General features: G+C 44.5%; 1 protein-coding gene across 2 annotated transcripts in view; it reads right to left on the bottom strand.

Moving 5' to 3' along the window:
* Positions 1-15,356, bottom strand: part of RASA3 (RAS p21 protein activator 3) — an 897,341-nt gene that overhangs the window by 338,903 nt on the left and 543,082 nt on the right. The window lies entirely within an intron of this gene.

The following is a 15,356-nucleotide window of genomic DNA, read 5'->3' as shown; positions in this document are numbered from 1 at the left end:
AAGGGAAATGTTACCAGGTCCCATGCTCATTTACACTGCAATAGACAGGCTACAAAGGGTAGGCCTGAAGCCCTGTTTGCACTGACAGTAAGTTGATGGTACAATACGTGTTGCAGGCCACAAGTGACATTTAACTTCCAGTCTCCGGGTGCGCTTTTTTTACATCATCTACTACAGATATACAGGCAAGTTAAAGGTGCCAATTAGGAATAATCCAATTTGACCATGTTTAAAGGGGGAGCACATGTACCTTTACTCCTGGTTAGTAAGGGTAAAGTGAACAGAGTTCTAAACCCAGCAAAAATATAGGTTTCAGCAACATGGGAAAAATCCAGGGTGAGCATGCAGAAAACACAGATTTCCTACAATAACCAATTCAATAATAATATTATTAATAATTATTGTATGTTTGATCTGAGATTAATGTGATCGACAAACCAGAATATGCCTTTACCTTTAACAACACTTGATCTACATTTACATCACAAAATTGTCCTTGTTTACTAGATGTCACCCCATCACATCTTTCACCTCAGCCATAAGAATTAAGACACACTTTCACACAAACCTTTACCTGTCTTGTTCACCTCCTCTTTAACAGCACGTAATCACCTCTTATTTTATTCACCTAGCAAATACCGAACATTAAATCCCTTTATATTCACTACATATCTTGCCCACACCTAGACATACAGACTTATAACACATTTACATTTTAAAACTACATAAATATCATTAAGATTGTTGCAAACCAGACCACTCTTTCTTCCTCCATACGCTTCTCTTATCTTGGAAACGACATTTAAAAAAAAAAAACCATTTAAAATCTTTATTTATATTTTCGAAAAGAAGAACAATAACCGACCAGTACAACTCAAAGAGCCAGTATATTAGTACATCAGCATAAAATAAGTATCGGACCAGGACAGTAGACGGCAGCAGAAATTAATTAATGACATTTAGCGTCCCACGCACATAATCTCGCATATAACAACAGGAATTCAGACCTGTAAGCATCAGTCTATAACATATTATACACATTTCTGGGGGTGTGAATTCTAGATACATAATCAGGCCTACTACATTAACATCATGAGCCTAATAAATGATGTACAGGTAAAAACATGCACCTATAATATAGAAGTGAGTAATACTACTAATCACTCACAATATTCCCATTGTCAGGAGACTCAGATTGTTCTCGGGCCCAATCCAGAAATGGCTCCCATATGTCCCGGGGCCTCGAGGACGGGGGCATAAGCTTCCAGAACGTGCTGAGTTGTGTATGACCATATGTGACGTCATTTAAACAATCTTTGTGCAAGGTACCCTCTTCCTACCCCAGCGGAGCGCGACCTGCAGTTTAGCATATAATAACAGAAGTGCGTGTAGCTTACGATGCTTGGGTAGTGTGTTCTTAACATACCCCAGTAGTCCCAGAGTCAGCGAAGGGGCATCCGTCCTACCCACAATATGATTTATTGCTTCAAAGACGTTCAGCCAGAAGTCAGCTATACGTGGGCATTCCCAAGCTACGTGCAGAAAAGAAGCAGGGGTGTATCCGCACCTCCAGCAGCTATCGTCCTCCCTAAGCCCCATGCGGTGCAGACTCAGGAGTGTCCGGTATTATCTGTGCAGGTATTTGAAATGAATTAAACGCAACCTATAGTTCGGTGAAAGTTCAGTGAGCTGTTTACCGCAGAAGTCCCACTGGGCCTCTGTGAGCGGAGTGGGGAGCTCACTATTCCAACACTGCACAGACTTAGGCGACACCACCGGATTAGTGTTTGGATTTGGGTATATAGTCGTTTGAAGAGCTTACGAGGAGAGGGAGACTTCAAGATGTTCTCCAAAGCAGGCAGTGTAGGGGGGGGGGGGCGCAGGATAGCCGTCCCATAGTGCACGACATGCCATATGCAGTTTATGATACAGAAAGAGCTCAGCAAACGGTATCGCTTGATCAGCATCTGCCTCGGGAGGTGACCTAAAAGTATCCTCGGGGTACCGATCTGCAAATGTATGCAGAGTCAGTCTGTTAGTTAGATTACTACCGACCCCATCCCGAATACATGGAAGCATGGGATTCCGTGCCAGTGGAATGGAAGGAGCGTAGAGCAAGGGGATTCCAGCTCTCTTTTGCAGCTCGCCCCATGCCCACCGCAGAGTCCCCGCTGTGTCCATGTCTCCTCGGGGACGCTGAGAAGTCTGGTAAAGCACCACTTTGAGCGGGACAGGGGCAACCGCATCGACCTCGACTGCCACATGTGGTTGATATGGTGTCGGAAGGACCCAGAAATGCAAGAACTGAGCCTGAGCACACAACGCATACAAATGCATGTCTGGAGCTCCCAGGCCCCCCTGCCGCAGCGGAAGAGTCAACAGGTCCCAAGAGACTCTGGCCTGCCACCCAGCCCAAACCAGGGATATCAGCTGCGATCGAAGGGTGGTAAAAAAGTGTTTAGTGAGTGGGATGGGGACATTTACAAAAAGATAAAGAAACTTTGGCAAGATGACCATTTTGGCTAGGGCTATCTTTCTGGCCACTGATAAGAGCAATTTGGACCAGAGCACGACCTTCTCCTCCAACCACGTGACCGCCCTCCCAAAATTTATGTTCAATATCTCTTGCATGTCCAGGCTGAGCCATACCCCCAAGTATTTAACGGCCTCCGCCTCCCAGCGCAAAGGAAACTCAGACGTCAACTGGGGCGTGCCATCCATCATTGACTTGGACCAATTTACTGAAACGCCTGCCAGTCCTCCAAAGTGAATAAACTCACAGAGGACAGAGTCCAGATTCTCCTTGGGGTTGATGATGTACAGAGTCACATCATCCGCATACAGTGAAATGAGTAGGCTTCTGGTGCTAAAGCCAATGCCCCGGGCCATGTGGGGCTGACTAATTCGGGCAGCTAGAGGTTCCATAGCAATGGCAAAGAGTAGGGGCGAAACAGGACACCCCTGTCTGGCGCCGCGCGATATTGGGAACGGAGCGGAAATCAAGTCATTTACCCTAATTCGGGCTATCAGCAAAGTATACAGTAACCTGATATGGTTAATAAAAAGTGGGCTGAATCCCGTGCGCGTCAGTATGGCAAATAGGTAGGGCCATTCAAGCGTGTCAAACGCTTTAATGGCGTCTAAAAATATAGCGGCAGCATGCACCTCTGGGTGGAGATAGTGGAGTACCGAGAAAATTGTACGCAAATTGTGGGCAGTCGACCTCCCAGGGATAAACCCCGATTGATCTGGGAGCGCAATCATGGGAAGCAAAGGCTGTAGCCTGTTGGCGATTAGCTTGGCAAGTATTTTAACATCCACGTTTATCAAAGACAGAGGTCTGTAGGAGTCCATCTCAGTCTCCGACTTCCCAGGTTGTAACAAGGTTATAATTATCGCCTCCCTCATGGATTGGGGTAAAACACCCACCTCTAGAGCCTCCTCATAAACTGCCAATAGCCTGGGCGCCAACTCTTCTGCATGTGCCTTAAAAAACGAGGTAGTCAGGCCATCTGGCCCTGAGGCCTTGTCTAGTGGTAAGCTTTTAATCACCTGGGCTACATCCTCCACCGTGATGGGTAGATCCATATATTTCCTATGGACATCGTTGAACCAGGCTAAAGCTATGGATTCAAAAAATTCCTGCATCCCCTCCGGGCATGCCTCCTGTATGGCCGTGTATAGATTGGAATAAAATGTTGAAAAAGCATCCAATATTTCTGTCTGACCCCTAATAACACCCCCATCTGCTGTGCGTAGTTCATGCACAAACATAGTGGATCGAGATGGGAGAATCATGCCCGCCAGTGTGAGGCCCGATCTGCCAGTGGCTTCCCTGTGGGAGGCATTTAAGGTTGCTATTAGAGGACAGTGCATCGCGTGGCAGGCTGGAGTGTTGAAGGCTATCAGGGGTACACTTGCTTTCCTGGACGCCTCATCCAGAGGGGCATGTGGAGGCAGGTACCAAGAAAATGCGCAGGGCGTGTTAGGGAGTCCTAGCTTGAGCAGCTAGGGGGCATGATCTGACAAAGAGCGTGCTAGATGCCGGATCTCTGTGGTCCAGGTCGCTACATCCCTTGAGACCAACCAAAAGTCCAACCTGGACCATGATTTTTGGTAACTTGAAAAGCACGCACCCTCCTTAAGTAACGGGTGACGGCACCAACAAATATCTAGTAGCTCCCCATCAGCCATAATAGCATTCAGGGTGCAAGGGTCGAGCCGCACTTCGTCTGTCAGACACATCAACCAATACAACATTAAACCCCCCTCCCCACACAGTACCGTGGCGCAACCAGTCGACCTTATCTTAGCCCAGACACCGTGGAAGAACTCAGGCGAATCCACATTAGGCCCATAGATGGCTACTAAGACTGCTACTAAGACCAAAGACATACCTCCCAGTTTACCATGTACAAGGATATATCTCCCCTCCGGGTCAACAAACGTGAAGTCCTTCCACCAGTCAACTCCTCTCCTCACCAACAATGCCACCCCGCAGGCATAATTGGAGTACAAAGCTGAATATATAATGCCCCACTTACTGTGCCGCAATCTTTGCGATGGTTTGACATTTAAATGGATTTCCTGTAGAAGACATAGATCAATATGGTGTCTAGTGAGGTAGGCAGGTACCAATCTGGCTTTCCTGTTATCATTCAATCCCCTAATATTCCATGTAAGAAGATTTAGTGTGTTAGCGTGTGATGTGGCTCACGACTCTCAAATGAACAGTGCAGGCTGAGATAATGCGGCAGGAACCAATGACAGTTCTCTGTCCCGACCCGAAACGCACCAACATGCTGGCTACAAACAAGAGAACCCCAACCCCCACCCACTCAAACCCCCCAATCAGGTTGCACAATACCCACCCTAAAACTTACATACAATAACACACAAAAGAATACTCGGAGATCTCCCATGAGGGTGAGGTGACACCGGCGAGCTTCCCCGTTTGCACAGGGTGGCTAGGAGTACTGTAGAGAGCCATGCAGCTAATGATAGGATTAAGAAACAGTTCCCATAAAATGCTCTTGGACTGCGGGCCCCAAGACATTGCAATTTTAAACAAAGGAGCAATACGAAGGAGGAGTGTGCCATGCAATAAAGTTCAATCATTGCCAACTCAGTTCAGTAGAACGTAACGACAAGCTGATCAGAAGACGTGGAATGGCCTAGTCATTGTCACTTAAATGGCCTGATGACTCCTGTTGAAGCTCCCGCGGCCTTTGCCTTTTTACCCTCCACATATCTGGCGAATTTCAAAGCAGATTTTGCATCTGTAAAGTAGTGAGCGGTACCATTGTGTGAAATTTTCAACTTGGCTGGATACAGGAGGGGGTAAGGGATCTGAGCCTGCATAAGGATACGCTTGGCGGGAAGGAATTCACGTCGCGCCACCTGTACTGCTAGGGTGAAGTCCAGATAGAAGGATATGGTGTTACCTTTGTGTGAGATTTGACCTTTTTCCCTAGCCAGGCTCAAAACAAGATCCCTGTCCTGATAATTCAACAATTTGGCCAGGCTTGGTGTAGGTGTAGCACCCACAGGAGGTCTCGGCCCCAGAGACCTATGTGCCCTTTCCCCCACAAACACTGACGATAAGTGAGGGTCGAATAGCTCATAAAGTAGGTCAGTCACAAAGGTCTCCATCTTGGATATGGCGGTAGTCTCTGGAATACCGGTAATACGGAGGTTATTCCTTCTGAACCTCGCTTCTAAATCGTCATTCTTGGCCCTGATGATGTTCAACAACTTGTCCATGTGCAACAACTGTTCTTTTGTTTCAACTTGAAACTCATGAAACTCTGTGTGTCGGTTCTCCAGGCCATCTAGTCGAATCTCATGTGTAGCCACCTGCGTCTTCATGGAGTCCAATTGCGCTGTCAGAGTGTCTAACTTGGAGTTAATGGTTCTCAAACTCTCAAACTGGAGCGCATTTCCAGCATAATGGTTTGCAGGTGTTCCCCGTGATCTTCCGCTGATGACTCATGAGAGCCACCTCCCTGGGCATCCAGGTCAGGGTCCGTCTGCCTCGTGGAGCGTTTATTTTCGAAAGTCAATTTGGGCTGTTTCGCATCTGGTTTGCCCATGGTAACAACGACCAGCAGGTAACACAGCACAATCGAAATATGGTCAGCGGGCCACAGCTCTATGCACGTTGGCGATATGAACTCCGGGTGCACGGTTTCACCTATCGCCGCTCCAGCACCACCACACCCTGTGAACAGTTAAATACACCAAGTGCTGGGCAGCAAAGACAACCCACACGCAATCTCTCGGGCTTTTGGTCACACCACAGCTCGCAGTAGCTCAGCGGTCCTGATATAGCGCCTGGGATAATGAGTAGAGGTACCCCGGACCACAGCTCACCGGGGGTATCCCACTACGCCGCCACGTCGAAGCACCATCCCCCTTACCAGCGCCACAGTGTGGCCTCCCAAACGAGTGCATGTCGGCCGCCACAAGGCTCGTACTATTAGGAGTCGCACCCCACTGTCCACCACACAGCCAGGTGCACTTAAGCCTCAGTTTCCAATGCTGCGATGTATATATCACAAGCAAGGTCTCAGGCGGTATGCAGCAACTCTGCAGCGCCCACCGCCAACACAAAGAACACACCTTGAGGAGCACTCCTCTCCCAGGTAAGCACCCAGCAGAGCCGTCATCATCAGACTTCCCCCTGCTTCCTCCACTTCAGCGGCGGTGATGTAGCAGCCCGGTAACATATGCCGGTTCGCCCCCTCTCGCCTCCAGGTACCGGAGCTGTTGACTCAAAAGGGCAGTCGCAGCCTACGGTGTGATGTGCCTAATCTCCCCACAAATAAGGCCGCACCGCACACTGGCTCACCTCAGCCTATCGCTCCTCCGCCGACGTCCAGTCCGGTTCGGATCCACCACCAGGCTGCATGTTAAGGCACCTCCGCAGCGCCGCCCGCCCTGGGTACAAGGCCGCAATGCAGCCACGGGCTAAAGTTTCAGGGCAGTCTGGTCACGGTGCGTGCAGGGGACCGGCAGGCCCTCCGCGTCTCAGCAAAGCTCTTCACCACACAGCAAAACAGCACTCTCCGTCCTCGGAGAAACCAGCGACCTGGTCCTGAGCCTCTCCGCAGCACAAGCAGCTTCAAAGAGCGCCGCAGCAGCTCTTGTGATAAAGGATTATTCGAGGATTAAATCCCGGCCGGCAGAGCTCGCTCACAGAGCGGCCATTCCGCAACACCGCTAGCCACGCCCCTCTTGAAAAACAACATTAACACAGGTGTAAAAGCACTTTCTCTTTCACCTTCTTTCACCTCTTGCCAAAACCATTCATTTTTCAATCCCTTTGGCAATGGTTAATGTATCTAGTAAGGTGGACTCTTTCAAATCAATAACTATTAGTGCACTCTCTTTTGAACAACAGGTTTGTTACAAATTAGTTCCTTAGATGTTGATCAATACAGGTTTCAAAACAACAGGTGGCTTCCAAAATAAATAGTGCTGACACATGGATCATTAGTTTAATAACTAGCCTGTCTTCTTTTTTTCATTAGGATGGAGGACGGCCCTGAGTCCATCCGCCATCCTATGGTAAACCGGGACCGTCTGTGGTATCCCACGTTATAGAACCATCCCCATCAGTGGTTCTGTAACCTAGGAGCTTGTTGCTCGTGTCAGACTGCAAATGAAGTTTGGGACTTCAGCAGATGCTTCACGGAGAGCTCTGGTCGATGTTCGATGTCTTGTGGATGATGTCTACATTCCTGGAAACTTAATAAAATATACTTCAATACGCGCTACCACCGCCTGGACTTCAATTATTACAGTGGTGATGACTTAAGACGACCCTTGTGTCAACTTTGCCACCATCCTGTTTAAAGACAAAGAAAACCAGAGATTGAAAGCAAGCAGAAACTTAAAAGCTTCCAGTGTAAAACGTTGTGGGACCTCAATATGGACACCTTGATTAAAAATGCAGCAAGTACTGTAAATACATTTTATTTCTGAGTCAAACGGTAACTCACCCAGCTCGCGCTCTGTGTTTCTCGTGATCAACATTCTTGTGTCTCTGACCTCTGTGACGCTTTCAATGTTCATGTCTCTGTGATTGGCTCCTTTCTCCTGGTCACTGAAACGCAACGCTTCACTTTGCGTGACCACGCTGGCGACCATATTTAAAGAGCTGAACTGCACTTCGTCTTATATTACCGATCTCGTCAAAGCTGGATGCACTTCCGTGTACTTTCATTTATTCTACAACACGGTGATGCGCACACCTTTGCTCAGTTGCGTGTCACTTTAGCTCATGTAGTTGATGCGGTGACAGGCACACTTTGGCTCTGTTAATGAAACCTCTCTCCATTTGTGTGTCATTTTAGCTCACATCTTCCACACGGTGACACACACACCTTGGTTCTTTCTTTTAGCACAGATTAATGGGAGTTTTCTACATGATGACGCGCTCACCTTTATTGACTGCGTGTCTTCCTTTACTTAAACGGTGACACGCTCACCTTATTTGTTGGTCATTTTATTAATTTTTTTTATCTGTCATTAGTATTTTTAATTCCGTAAATTAAAATACCTCACCATGGCCATGCAAAATCTTCCAAATCCTTCATTTTTTTTAAATTCACCTGATGACCCACCTTTAAAATGGTCTAAATGGAAGGTGTTTGCTCATTATGCAAAGGTGTGTGGTGCCAATTTAAGTGCAGAGTGGAAAACTTCATTGTTGTTACATTGTCTTGGCTCAGAAGGTCAAGAGGTTTATGAACATCTCCCTGAACTTACAGAAGATATTGTTGCAGATCTAAATGAATACAAGATTGCTATAAAGAAACTTGATATTCACTATCTTCTCAAATTAAGTATTGTCTTGAAGAGATATCACTTTGGTAGAAGGATGCAACATAATGTTGAGACTGTAGAACAATATATTACTATTCTTCATAAATTAACATCTACATGCAGCTTTGGATTGTCTTCTGAAGAATGCCTTAGGGATCAGTTCAGGTTAGGATGAAATTTAGAAAAAAGCAAATGAGTCTATGTTGGAAAAAATAATAATCCATAATAATCCATCTTTGCATGAAGTATTAACTATGGCATTCAAAGGCTTGTGTGGAGATGATTAAGAAAGATGCCATAACTATGACTGCACTAACTACGACTAGAACAAGCGATGATAGTGTTGAGGTTGTAGTAGAAAAAGATAAGGAAACATTTCTGAAATCTTATCAAACCAACACCAAATATGTTTCACAAAGTAAAGCTTCAAATAAACAGTTTATTGGGAAGTGTTTTCGGTGTAGGGATGCAGGTCACTAGGCTAATAATAAATTGTGCCCTGGATGGAAAGCTACGGGTAAAAATTGTGGCAGGTAGGAACGGCCATGCCACAAAGTGCTGTAGGTTGACCACATCAAATAAGAACAAAGTTAGAGAAGTCGAATGTGATGAGGGCTCTGTGGAAGAAATAATTTTCTTAGAAAACTGTAGTGAGAAACTAGATGGGCCTCTTGAATCAGTGTTAGTGAATGGTAAAGAATTTCTGATGCTTTTTGACTCTGGTGCAAAGATCACTTTGATTCCTTTTACATTTTATGAATCGAAGCTTAAAAATGGTGTAAAACTGTTGAAACCGGATATAAAGCCAAAAGGGTACGGTGGCGAACCAATCAAATTAGCTGGTTATTTTTGGGGTTCTATAGAATTTAAAGATAGGATAATTTCTGGGAAAATGTATGTTTCCATTAAAGGAGACTTATTGATAAGCTGGATACATCAACATGATCTTTTTGTTTTTCTTGATCCTAATGCCAAACCAATGGTTTGTTTAAGAGATAGACCCACCGTTAACTCAGTTCAAATTGATTGTAACAACTTACTGGACAAGTGTTCTGATGTCTTTAAGAATGATCTTGGATGTTTAAAAAATTATGCTCATGAGATCAGGTTAAAAGAACACGCCGTTCCCAAAGCGGCCAAAGTCAGAAATGTTCCCATGGTGGTTAGAGATAACATAAAACTTGAAGTAGACAAGCTTGTTGCCAATGGGATAATTGAAGAAGTGGAAGCTTCACTATGGGTTTCTCCAGTTCTGATGGCCCGTAAGGTTAATGGGGAAGCTCGTCTTTGTGTAGACTTGAGGGAATTAAGTAAAGCTGTGGTTGTTGACCACTATCCCTTATCCAATATGAGCGAAATGCTTAGTATGTTAAATGGTGCGAAATAGTTTTCTACCCTGGATCTCAGTTAAGCTTACCACCAAATTAAGCTTACAGCGAAGCCCCAAGAATTGATGACTTTCACCACACATTTTGGCACCTTTAAATTCCTACGGATGCCATTTGGCCTAATTTCGGCTGCTTCCGTTTTTTAGCATGCTATGGAAAAGAAACTGAAAGGTGTGGTGGGGGTGAAGATATATCAGGATGACGTTCTTAGTTCTGGGTCAACTTATCTTGAACATAACCCAAGGCTTTGTGAGGTTTTAGATATCTTATTGAAGTCTGGTTTGACTCTTAAATGGTCCAAATGCAAGTTTGGAGTTCAAGAGATTAATCTTGGGCATCTTGTCACAAGCAATGGGATTCAAACTAAAAAGTTGTTGGTTGATACAATAGAGAAACTGCCTTCTTCGAAGAATAGAGATGAATTGGTTACGTTTTTGGGAATGACTGAATTTTACAACAAATTTATTTCCAAATTTGCTGAGAGGTCATTATCCTTAAGATCTTTGTTAAAGAAAAATACTGAATTTGTCTAGTCCAATCTTTGCGAAAATGAATTTATTGACATCAAATCTAGCTTGAAGAATGCATCTGACCTTGGGAGTTTTGTTGTCAATGATGATGTCATTGTGATGACAGATGCCAGCTCTAGAGGTTTAGGTGTTGTCTTGTTGCAAAGATCAGGAAGTGACTATAGGACAATTGCTGAAATTAACTATTCAGTGATTGAAAAGGAGGCGTTAGCGTTTGTTTGGGCTGTAAGAAAACTGAGGAAGTTTCTTTGGGGACGCACAAGACAGACCACAAAACTCTCAAGGAGGTCTTTTCAAAAAAAGGTGTTCATTTTATTTCAGGTCGCATACGTAGATGGGTTATAGCTCTGCAAGAGTTTGATTTTGAGATAAACAATGTTCTTGGTGCTAGCAACTTGCAAGCAGATTTTCTTTCAAGGTTAGTTACTGATTCTGTAAATTTTTAGAGGAGAGCTTTGCTGGTGAGGACTTTGACGAAGATTTTAATGTGTGGTGTGTCACTGACAGGATCATACAGGAGTCGGAATGGAAGACTTTTTTAGAGAAGGATGTCTGTTTACAGAACGTGATGAAAATGATTTTGAAGGGTTGGATGGTTAAAAATAAGCTTGAAGCTGAGTTAATGAGTTTTTGGGAGGTTCGTAATGAACTTTCTATTGTTTATGATTTGCTTATGAGAGGGAGTAAACTTGTTCCTCCTGAAGATCTGAGATCTGTATTGGTGAAGAGGGCTCATTACAGCCATATGGGCATTTCCAAACCAAGGAAAGGGCCAGAGAAAGTTTTTGGTGGAAGTCAATGGATTTGATGATTGAGAGAGAAGTTAGAGAGTGTTTGGATTGTGCAAGGAGTGACAAAGTGTTGAAGTGTAGGATGCAGCCCATGGTTGTGAGAGAGCTGCTGGTCCGTGGGTTGACATTTCAATGGATATTCTTGGTCCTGTAAGGGTCAGTTCGCACAACAAATATGTGTTTGTTTGTGTAGACATGTATTCACGATGGCTAGAAATAAAAGTTGTGAATTCAATTAAGTGTGGTGATGTGATAAATTTTTTAGAGGAATTGTTTGAGAGAGAAGTTTTTCCCTCCAGTCTCCTTAAAGATAATGGGGTGCAATTCACCTCTAGGCAAGTTGAAGAGTTTCTTAGGGAGAGAGGTGTGAAGCATAAGAAGGCTTCACTCTATCATCCAGAGTCTAATAGCGTTGTTGAATGGTTTATTAAAGTATTAAAAGAGAGTTTGCAGTTGTCTTTGACTTGTGAGTCAATCAGCTCCTTTGACGACAAAAAATAAGGATGTCTGATAATGTTGTGTTCAGACCTAAACGAGAAAAATGTTAACCAGTTCGTTTTCATCATTCAGTTTAATGTTTATGGTTTTTGTTTTCTTCTCCTGTTTTTGTTTATTATAAGTGGGGAGGTGATGTGGTATCCTAGGTTATAGAACCATCCCCATCAGTGGTTCTGTAACCTAGGAGCTTGTGGCTCGTGTCAGACTGCAACTGAAGACTGGGACTTCAGCAGCTGCTTCACAGAGTGCTCTGGTGGATGCCTTGTGGATGAGGTCCACATTCCTGGAAACTTAATAAAATATACTTCAATACTCGCTACTACTGCCTGGATTTCAATTATTACACAATCCGCAATACATGCGGCGGTCCCGTCTACCAAATTAGCTTTTTAACATTGCGGCGGATGCTGCTTACAGCAGCACCCGCAGCAAAGCGGAAAAACCATGTCGTACATTTCACTGCACTCCGTGGCAGGCACCACACGGTTCCTGCCACCTGGTGCAGTGAAATGTTGGGGGGCACCATTGGTAACCCCAGTGCACCCACACCTCCCCCAACACTAGGGGGGCCCGCAACGGGCCCGCAAAACAATTCTCCACCAGCCTTTACATGGTGGCATGGCCGCCATGGAAAGGTCTGCAAACTCCACCAACATAATTTGGTAGACGGTGCCTGCTCGGCACCACCACCATTTTATGCCCCCTTGTCCGTCCGCCAAGCAATCAGACTGATTGCATCTGGCGGACTGGTGGCGGACGGTCTTTCTGTCCTTTGTGGACAGATTGGGATTCCACCGCCATCCTAATTCGGGGGTGGGGAAATCGAGCTCCGATGGTGGAAGGACCGGCACCGCATGGCTGGAGGTGGCGGTCCTTCGGCCATCGTAATGAGACCCTATGTCTCTAAACCCACCCTTGGCTCTTCAGAGAAGTGCAGTTCCAGTCTTATTACAACTCCTTTGTACTCATCCCCTCTAACAAAGTTTAAGAGTAAATAGTACAGTAATGCCATTTTCCTTTCAGGTTAAAAATGTTTCCCATTTATTGCAAGCAGGCATTTTTCCAAGGCGGAATGCTACTGTTTCCATCTTAGAACATGTTTTCCAGGGTTGGGTAAGTATACATTTGGCATTTTCGATACTCTGTGGTGCAGCCATTTTTCTAAAATTATTTTAGTTTTCAGTAAAACTTTGTGTGTGCATCTGTGCTGATGTCTGGTTGATCCAGTTTCAAAACATGCAGTACTTAATGATTACCAAATGTTTTCAATTTTCTTTGATTAAAATCAATAAGTAAAATAGATATTTTCATCTTCATGTTTTCTATGACTGCAATAAATACTAATATCTGTTGTAATTTCACAATCATATTGTTGCACTCTAACATGGAACAAATATGTCTGTACCTGTTTTTTTCTCTGAGTTTTATATAGTGCGAACTGGACCCGAAGGTATGGGGTATCAGAGCACTTTACATGAGCACCAGTTGCGTTACATAAGGACTCTTTTATTTTTCTTAGGCACGGGGAGATTAAGAGATTTACCCAGAATCACAAGATCATAGGATCCTGAGCATCGTTGCCGAGACTGGAACCCAGTTCCCCGAGTTTGAGGTTGACCACCCTAGCTGTTAGGCCACATCCTCATGGTGTAATTCTTGATTACTGTTTCTAAGATGCACTGATGCAGGTGATGTTGCATTGTGTATCATTGTTGTACTACTGGTCATGTTACAGTTTAAAATGGTAGCATTACATTGCTTTATGTTGTTATGACATGAATGAACTGCTTTACCACTAGGCCAGTGTGCCTGGCCTTAGCATTGATATATCTTGGCTGGGTCGCTCTGGGATACTACTTTGCTGTTTTTTCTTCCCAAAAAGACACAGTTGCAAACCAGTCAGACGACAGCTAACGACACACTACTCAGTAAACCGGTACTCTTCTTCATGGAGGAGGCAACAGAGCGAGGCCCTAACATTTAGAATTGCTTGTTGTTGTGTCAGGCTGAAATCATTTTTTTAATGCAGACCTGATGTAAAGTCTTCTGGTGGGACTTACAAACCAACACAAGTCACACTTTGCGATGGTTTGTAACCTAAAAGAACGCTGCACAACACTCTGCCTTGCGTTACTTTGCATCAGGGAGGCATTGCATGGGTGGTGCATGGGTGTACCTGTGCATACACAAACGCAAGTCCACATACAGAAAGACTTGAAAACATGGATTTATGTCAAAATCCTACCCCTGCCTAAGGCTGGTGCAACAATGAGAAATCATTTTTTTCCTCCTAGTTTTTCTCTCATCACATGTGTGCTCCATAGTTCAGCACACATACACAGAGGTAAACACCTCAAAGAACAATTGTTGAGCCGGATTGGACTTCTTCATGCACAAAAACGATCCTGACCATAAAGCAGACACCCTTGCATTATGGCACAAAGGTACCTGAATTGGCGAAAGGCCTCACAAAAAACGCAATTGAATGGAGAGATTAGAACTGCACAGTTTCTTTGCAGATACAGTGCTGTTCTGCTGTGTTCAGTTCACCCAACGCAGCACAGCCCCTTTGCCTGCTTCCCTGTGTTGCGTGTAATGTTTATAAACCGGGTCCAAAGTACTTTACTCAGAAACAAGCTGGAAGTAAGGGAACTCAGCCAGGAGCTTTGATGTGATAAGCTCCGACCCCACATAGAAAAAAGTACACAGCATCACACAATCTACATGACATCGAGACACTTCACATCAGACTACGAAGAAGAATGGACACCAAACCTGGGTTTGCTAATGATTTCCCATGCATGATCTCTTTTCTCCCCTCCAAGCATTTAATTACAAAAAAGAAAAGTCTACATTTGCAAAGTTACATATGTTGTCCATATTATGCTTTATAAAACAACACCGTATCTTGAAGTAATGTCAATTTCTGTGATGTCACACGAATTTCATTGCACACTATTATGACATCACACGGCCTGTGGCTGTCTTCCATCTCCTCCCTTGTGGTAGCCCCACAACACTTCTCATCATTTACGTTTCTTGGTAAAGGCAACAACTAAAGAATTAAGCAACATAAGGCTGTGGCGGCTGTATATCAAATGGGAAAGCATCAACAAGGAGAAATAGTACCATATTTGTTTCCTGTAGATAGAACAAATGAGCTCCTCTCTCATAATTACCTGGAATCACTTGCCACAAACATCCCTGTTGTTTATACAACAAGGTATTCAGCAAAACCTGTCTCACAAAATATCCATGTAAACACTGATACCCAAATGCCATCTATTAAGACATATATCAGAATCATGTGATGGTTGCAC

The sequence above is a fragment of the Lissotriton vulgaris genome, chromosome 8 (assembly GCF_964263255.1).
Source record: "Lissotriton vulgaris chromosome 8, aLisVul1.2, whole genome shotgun sequence".
NCBI classification, from domain to species: Eukaryota; Metazoa; Chordata; class Amphibia; order Caudata; family Salamandridae; genus Lissotriton; species Lissotriton vulgaris.
This window is presented reverse-complemented; position numbering and strand designations above follow the sequence as displayed.